The sequence below is a fragment of the Bos mutus genome, chromosome 16, assembly GCF_027580195.1.
Source record: "Bos mutus isolate GX-2022 chromosome 16, NWIPB_WYAK_1.1, whole genome shotgun sequence".
Taxonomy (NCBI): Eukaryota; Metazoa; Chordata; class Mammalia; order Artiodactyla; family Bovidae; genus Bos; species Bos mutus.
The window spans coordinates 22394331-22402750 of NC_091632.1; positions in this window are offsets into that span (position 1 = coordinate 22394331).

An 8420-nucleotide genomic window follows, 5' to 3' on the forward strand; every position below is an offset into this window, starting at 1 on the left:
ATTTCCACCACTTCCACACGCTCCTCATTTAGGATTCCTGACTCTTTGAACTTGTCCTAGACCCCTGTGAAGAAGGGCTGGAAGACTCAGGATCACATTTGTGATTTGCTGTCATAATGTAATGGCCAGTCCTGGGTGCTGAGACCTCAGTGTTATCTGGGGTTTTCCGCACTGTCACTGACAGGTGGCCTCTGAGGAAAGGGACAAACTCCATGAAGTTGGCTATTTCTTCCATTTCCATAGGACCAGTATGAAAGGCCGTGATCACTGCCCATCCCAACCTAGGAAATTCACAAGACTCATACACTTGCAAATCCAGGAAGGATCTTGGGAGACGTCCTTCATCACTTCTGATATAGAGCTGCTATTGAGAAATAGACAGCTTGCAAGTCTTCCTCAGTTCTACCAAGAAGTTTTCCAGAAGTTGAATGAGCAGGGAATGTAGCACCAGTAGACTTTTGGGCAGCGGGGCACCATATAACCTCTCTGTTGCTTAATGTACACTCTGTCCTCACCTCCCTGTGGCATCACACATCACTGACCCCGTAGAATGATGGACGGCTTGGTAAAGGGAGGTGAATTCCCCTAGCATGGACAGCTCTCGTGTGCCTAATACTTTCCCTGTCTCTCCCTCTTCCCCCCTCCATGCAGGTCATGTAATTCTGATGGGGGAGAATGGGAACTTAGGCTGTCACTCTCTTTCCAGCTTGCTTCCTGGGAGTATGCTTTCTTAGAAAGGTCCCTCTCATGAGGGCCATCTTGGCTGATCAGCCGCTTCCTTCTTGATGTTTTGGGATTGAAAATGGAAGCGAAAGTGAAGCTGAGAAGATGACTGTGAACATCTGGTTTATGGAGAACCTTCCTTCAAGGTGACTTCATGGTACCCTGGCGCTGCTCTTGGAAGTACATCAGGAAACTCTTCCTTGGATGGTGAGTGAGATGCAGGAAACCTTTTTCTGGCTGCCCAGGAAGAAGCTGACTTTGGCCCAAGACTGTGGTGCCAGGGAGATGGAGCCTCAGCAGAGAGACCAGAAAGTGGAAGAGGAGCCTGGGAGGTGCGGGTCTCCTGGTAGACTGAATCAGAGAGAACGGGCTGGAGGTCACTCGGGGTGATTGACAGCCGATGGATTTGGATTCAGTGCAGAGTTCCAAAGCTTTCAGCTGGACTAAATGAAGCCACACAGGTGTGGGTTCTGCAGCACAGGTGACTGAGGCCTTGGTGGAAGCTGTCTCGTCCTGGGGGAAGGATGGGCCTCTTTAAATGTGAGGGTATTCCACGTTTGCATTCTCGTCCAGCAGCTTCATGAATCTCTTCCTTCCTCGGCTACAGCTACAACAGGCCAAGAAGGCTCTTGAGTCCCACTGGCTGTTAGGGTCCGCTGCCCTGCTGTGTATCTATGAGCATTTGTGAATGAGAGTTGATGTGTCTGTATAAACCATCAAGGAGAGAGAGAACACAGGACTCCTGAAGAGACCTGTGGAATTTCATGTTCAAGAACTCTGCAGCCTTATGTGGGTGTTCCTAGTTAGATCGGGTAGTATTCCCCCGTCCTCATTGGTGAAAAACCATCCTTAGCTTACGCTGCCAGAATTAATTTAATGATCAAATTCTCAAACAGGGTATTTCCAACGTTGTTTACATACAAAACGTGCATCTGCTGCCAACTCTACTGTCGAACATGAAGGGCATGTAAATTGGAACAGCACTGAGTTACAGAAACATGAAACGTTCTAAGAGGGGCCTTTTTACCACTTCCACTGTCCCCAGGAGAAAAGTCTGAACAAGACTGTTGTACAGGGGAGCCTAGGGTTCTTCCCAAACTATTGGTGGAAGGAAGGCAGCAGATGGTGGTGTCATGGAGCCTGGTGACTTCCTCCCACGATGGGGAGGTGTGAAGGACCCAGCTTGGGTATCCCGAAATTTGCCACTAAGTGAAGGGTGGGTGGGTTTGTGTTTGTATGTAGAGGAACGTGATAGCTATGTTTATGGTACTCCCATGGAGAGAGTGTGTGTGTGTGTGTGTGTGAGAGAGAGAGAGAGAGAGAGAGACAATTAAGAGCACTAGACTAGTACACCACAGAGATGATCTTCCCATGGGTGGAGCTTTCCTCACACCCTTTATGTTCTGCTTCCCACAAGTGGCACAGGGCTCTCTGCTCTGATGCTTCTTTCAGGCACTTTGGTCATGCCAACCCAGATTCTGGTCTGTGACGAAACAAAGAGAAATGTTTACAACATCTAGAGCAATATCCGAGCATACCTCATCCCTGACCTTCCCCATCACCCTGTCCCACCCGCTCCCCTGCCCTCTTCACAAGCCCTCCTCTGCCTCCTTAGGGGGGCATCCCCAGGGGCCGCTTCTCCCATTTGCCGTCTTCCTTGGCGCCTTGTGCCGGGCTTGTGCTGTGGCCTGCCTTCCGGGCGCAAGCCGTGCAGTGGGCGGGCAGAGCTGTGACGTTTAGGGCTGCTCTCCTCCCTGAGTGGCCTTTCAGCCCCACATGAGTCGTAACCGATTTGGGGGCTGGTGTGAGATTTCCTGTCGCCCTCGCTAAACCAAATACAACATCATCAATGACAACCCTTCAGAGCTCTGGGCACCTCTGGGGTGAGGAAGGATCCCTGAGCAGCATCTATTATGAAACCTGAGGATGTGCAGGGGTTACCCAGAAAGCCTGTTACAATTGCTAATTCCCAGCTTCCACACCCAGAGATGCTGATCTGATAGATCTGGGGTGGAACTCAAAAATCTGCATTTTTAATAAGTTCCCAGGTACGTAGTGGCTTGTGAACCATACTTTGAAAAAAGATGGTCTAAGACAGTGGTCTAAGACAGAAGCTCTCCCCCTTGGCTGTTCAGTGGAACCACCCGGGAAGTTGAAAAAACCCAAATGTCCAGATCCCACCCCAGACAGCTTGGGGTTGGAACTCAAACATCAGTAGTTTTTAAAGCTCCAAAGGTGAATTCAATGTGCAGATGAGGTTGGGAAGCTGGACCCGAGGAATGGGGAGGGAGGGGTGGTGGTCTCCAGCTGGTCTCAGAGGGCTAGAGCACACCCAGCCACAAACAAGCACAATAACCAGGAACCTGCCAGCCCTGAATCTGACTCCTAGGGTGGCTGTCTCTGTGCCCTCTCTGACTTGCTCTTTTGAGATAAAAATATTTCTGTCCCAGCTGCATGCATGGGGTATGCCAATGGTGGGGGCTGAAGGGGTCCTTGGGGTTTTCTATGGTTCCGGCTCTTGTTCACAGGGCTTCCTCCAAGCTTGCCTCGTGGGCTGCTTCTCTGTTTTTTGTTTGTGTTCATGCACTCATGTGCTTGCTCATTTCATGTTAGGCTGTGCCTCTGTGCCCAAGGCCATGAAACATGGGAGCTGGTCTTAGGTAGCGGGTGAGGAGTGCATAGCAGTAATAATAGTGGTAGCATGACAGCTTCAGATTTCTCAGTGGAGGGTGTCACACCCTCAGAAGTGCAAGCTCTTTGAGGCTTTCTCTGCCAAGGCCGCCGTGGGGTTTGGGTTGTTGCTCTGCGCCTCACCATTCCCTTGTTGGTCTCAAGCCGGGTGGGCAGCTGGGAAGCTCCTAGTTGATTTTACTCTCTGGTGCTCTCTGCAGAACTTGCTGCTCTGGATTAACCAAAGCTGTGAATGGCTCTCTGCCCAACCTGCAGGCCCAGCCGCTGGGTGCAGGCCCTGGGCACGTGTCCCCGGCACGGCCGGGTGTCCAGGTGTGAGGGCAAGGCGTGAACTCACTGTGGTTGAGCAGCGGGGCTGCGGGTGGGATGAAGACAAGCTGCTCCTGTGGCATCTGCTTCTCCATAAACCGGAAAGGAGAGGTGGTGAGTGGTGAGTTCAGAGGCAGGATGTCTCCCATCATCGAGAGCACCCAGACCTCTCCTGACCCCTGTCTGTGCCCACTTCCCAGCCAGGCAGAGGAATTAGTGATTTTCCATCTGAGGCTCTCCTGCAATCTGCCAAGCATTAGCCCTCTTTAAATCTGCATCCTCCGTTTTGAAAGCAAAAGAGGTGGCGAAGTCACCCCCTGGCACGGGGAGCCTGTGCCACTTGGCATGAGACTGAGAAGGAAGAAGCCAATCGCGGAGATGTCTTCCTGTCCCTGCGACCTCGCCGAATCATGCGATGCCGTGGTCCAAGTCGGCAGGATGAGGCCACTGGCCGTCCCAGCTGTGGGGGCCGGGTCCTGTCGATACACTGGTCCCCTTCCTGCTTCTTCCTCCCTTCTGCCCCTTGGCTCCCTCCCCTCTTCCAAAGACAGAACCGGTGGCTGTGCTTGTGTGCCCTCCAGGCGAGGCAGCGTTAGCTGCCGAGTCACTGGGCGCAGGCGCATCTGTAGCAGCTCATCCTCATTGAATTGTTTCATTACTGTGCAAAGTGGAATAATGTCATTCACCTCTACTATAAACAAGGCTGTGAGAACATAATAAACCAAACCTGAACACGCTGCCCTTCACTCTCTGCCCACATTTCTGGCCGGCTGACTCTTTTGTGAGGCAACGCTTCCCGTAACACATGGACGCCCCAGGAGGGGGCACGCGGCCTCTCCCTGGCAGAGGCTGGCACCGTGCCAGCCATGAGGAAAAGCAGTGGTGTGGGTGAAAACGGGATGGGAAGGACTCGGGATGAGTGGGGGTGGGTGGAGAGCGACTTCAGGCTGCAAGAGTGGCTTTGAAACTGTAAAGTGCTGTGCAAACACGAGGTGGTATTTTTATTAGTACCACCTACTGCTTGAGAACGCAGGGAGAGAAAAGAGTGAGGCATGGCTTGTATATTTGTTCAGCTGGAGCTATCTGAGAATGGAGTGGGTTGATCTTTCTTATGCCTGTATCTCACTTTATACAATCGCTGTGCCCCTGAAAGGCCTGGGTGAGTCATCGAATCTTCCAGAGTTTCTGGTGATGGGTCCCATGTAGGGGACCCACAGGAGAATGAGCTGGAGAACCTGCTCGAAAAAGCTCATTTTTCAGGGGTGGTGATGAGACAGAGATACACGAAATGTTAATCGTCCAAAATAATTAAAATGCACTAGAGGTGGTCTGTCTTTAAAGGAAAGCTGATGTTTCTTCACAGGTGATTGCTTTGGGTTAAATGAAGAAGCCTTCTACCTGGAAACAGTCTGCCCGCACCCCCCTTCCAGTTTTGTGGACTGGCCACAAGAGCTGACAGCCCGGCTGCTGTAGATGGGAACGCTGCCCCTAGGGAGCGGGTGGGATTGACTCCTCTCTTGCCACTTTGCCCTGCTGGCAGCTTTCCTCCTCCTGCCTTGCCAGCTTTCCTACCCCAGTTGCCGGCTGGGTTTTCCAACCCTCCTACCCCCAGGTGGGAGAAGAGCAGGATAGGAGGCGAGGTGAAGGAGCATGGGGCTTATACCTGGCACACATGCGTCCTGGGACAAGCCCCTGTCTCTTGGAACCTGGAAGACTCGGGTGGGTCCTTCCTGGGCTCATGGGGGACCCTGTCTCTGGGGGATTCCTCCCCTCTGCAGCTCTCCCAACTAGGGTAGTGGCTTGCGCCTTCCTGGGAGGTACCCCGGTGTCCCTCTGCTGCAGTCCATTTGTCCCTCCAGGACCTCCTCTTGGACAGCCCCTAGGATGACCCCACGGCAGTCTCTTTCTTGCAGAGACCCACACCTGGCTCATTGGAAGCACCGGGCCCTTATGTGGCCCTAGAATTACAAAGCAGCAGTTGCTCTGCCTATGCTCTGCAGCCAAAGCCTCCAGCCCGCCCCTGCTCACGTTTTCTATTTTCCATGCGGGAGTCAGGACCCCAAACATTAGGAGCCACGTCTCAGGCTCTCCAAGGGAACCACTGTTCTTGGGGGCCAGGCGAGAGAGACGGGCATTCAGCCCCATGTGCGTGGGGTAGTACTTAGAGTACACCCACAGCTCTCTCCAAAAACCTTCACAGATTCTCTCTAGCCCTGACCGTTTTCCCTTGGAGACAGGTTTTGAGTGCCTGCCACTGGTTCGAGACTGCCTCCCTGCAGTGTTTGCTTGATCTGCAACCCTTTGGATCTCAGATTTATCTCCTAGATCTTGAAAGAAGTCTCTTACAGATGGGAAATACTTAACTCTATGCCGGGCATCTCATTAACACACAGTAAGTGTGGGGCGGAAAAAACAAAGCCCTTCTGGTCCAATTGTCTACATCAACAAGGTGAGAGCCACAGTCAGAGGGAGACAGAGCAGAGGTCCTTGAGATAACACCCTGCCACAGATATATTTCTTGGTTGGGGTCTGTCCTGGTCTCCTGCCCAGAGGCTGTGGGACACAGCCCCCCTGAAGGCTGGCGGGGAAGGGTGGAGATCCATCACGGACACTGCCTCCCCATCTATGACTCATTCTACAACAGAGAGGGAATGAGTCATGGGGACCACCATGACCCTGCGGCTGCCGGGGGTGAAACAAAGTCACAAGCCTGGCAGAGCTTTCTTTGATCAGGGTGTCATCATACACTCTTTCTCATATTTGGGGCTCTGATGCAGATTCTGAGTTTGAATCCCAGCTCTAACTCTTAGAAGTTGAGCCTAGGAAAGTTATAGCTCTGTTTTCTCATCTGTAAAATGTACATAACAGAGCTGACTACTTGGGGCTGCTGTGAACATCATGTAAGTTAACACAGAAGAGTATTTATTATGATGCCGGGCACATAGTAGGCACACAGTATGTGCTGTCATCTTCTCTCACACTGGGGTCACCAAGGCCCTAGCCAGCACCCGCTTCTTGATTGAAAAATGAAGCCATTCAAACCAAATGATACGAATTCAGTGGCTCTTGTGAGTATGCTCAGTCACTCAGCAGTGTCTGACTTCTTTGCAACTCCATGAACTGTAGCTCACCGGCTCCTCTGTCCATGGGATTTCCCAGGTAAAATACTGGAGTGGGTTGCCATTTCCTACTCCTGGGGGTCTTCCCAACCCAGGGATCAAACCCATGTCTCTCGTGTCTCCTGCATTGACAGGTGGATTCCTTACCACTGCGCCCCCTGGGAAGCTGTCAATGTCTCTTCCCTCCCTGCTAAATCATAGACTCCCTGAGGGTAGGGACTATATCAGCCTTGTCCCCTGCTCTAGTCCTTAAATATTTATTGAAAGAATATTGTGCCTGTAAGTGTTTTCTGAGCACCTCTTACCGGTTGTTGTTCAGTCTCTAAGTCGAGCCCAACACTTTGCAACCCCATGGACTGCAGCACACCAGGCTTCCCTGTCCTTCACTATCTTTCAGAGTTTGCTCAGACTCATGTTCACTGAGTCGGTGATGCTATCTATCCATCTCATCCTCTGTCGTCCCCTTCTCCTCCTGCACTCAATCTTTCCCTGCATCAGGGTCTTTTCCAATGAGTCAGTTCTTCACATCAGATGGCCAAAGTAGAGCTTCAGCTTCAGCATCAATTCTTCCAGTGAACAATCAGGGTTGATTTCCTTTAAGGTGGGCGCTTACAGGTTAGGCACCCAGACTGTTTGGAGATGGAGGCAAGAAACCCACAACTTGGGCGTCAAAGAGCTTGAACTTAACCCTTCCCAAGGCCTAGAAGATAGATCTTAGATACCAAAGGACTTAACAAATGGATAGTAAAGGAAGTAAGTGGCTGCATAGTCGCTGTGAAAGTACTAATAGAAAACACCTAGGAGCCAAGAACTTTGAAGAGCAATTTAGATGCTTCATCTAGTTGAATCACCACAATACCTCTATGAGGTAGTGTATTGGTTTACTGCTGCTGCTGCTGCTGCTAAGTCGCTTCAGTCGTGTCCGACTCTGTGCGACCCCATAGATGGCAGCCCATCAGGCTCCCCCATCCCTGGGATTCTCCAGGCAAGAACACTGGCGTGGGTTGCCATTTCCTTCTCCAATGCATGAAAGTGAAAAGTGAAAGTGAAGTTGCTCAGTCGTGTCCGACTCTTAGGGACCCCATGGACTGCAGCCTACCAGGCTCCTCCATCCATGGGATTTTCCAGGTAAGAGTAACTGGTTTACTAGGGCTGCGATAACAAAACACTACAGGCTGGGGAATCTCTAAACAACAGAAATCAATTTCCTCATGGTCCTGGCGTCTGGAAGTCCAAGATCAAGGTGCAGTCATGGTTAACATCTTCCAAGGCCTCTTTCCCTGGCTTGCAAGGGGCACCTTTGCACTGCGTCCTCACGTGGCCATTCCTCTGTGTCTAGGCCCTTGGTGTCCCTTCTTCTTATAAGGACACAAGTCAGATTGGAGGAGGGCCTACCCGAACAGCCTGATTTTAACTTACTCACTCCTCTAACTACCTATCTCAAAATGTAGTCACATGTGAATTTTGGTTGGGGGGGGGGTATAATTAATCCCATGCAGATAGATAGTGTATTCTGTTGTTATCCTCATTTAGAGATAAGGAAACAGAGAGTTTAAGCCACACATCCAAGGTCACACA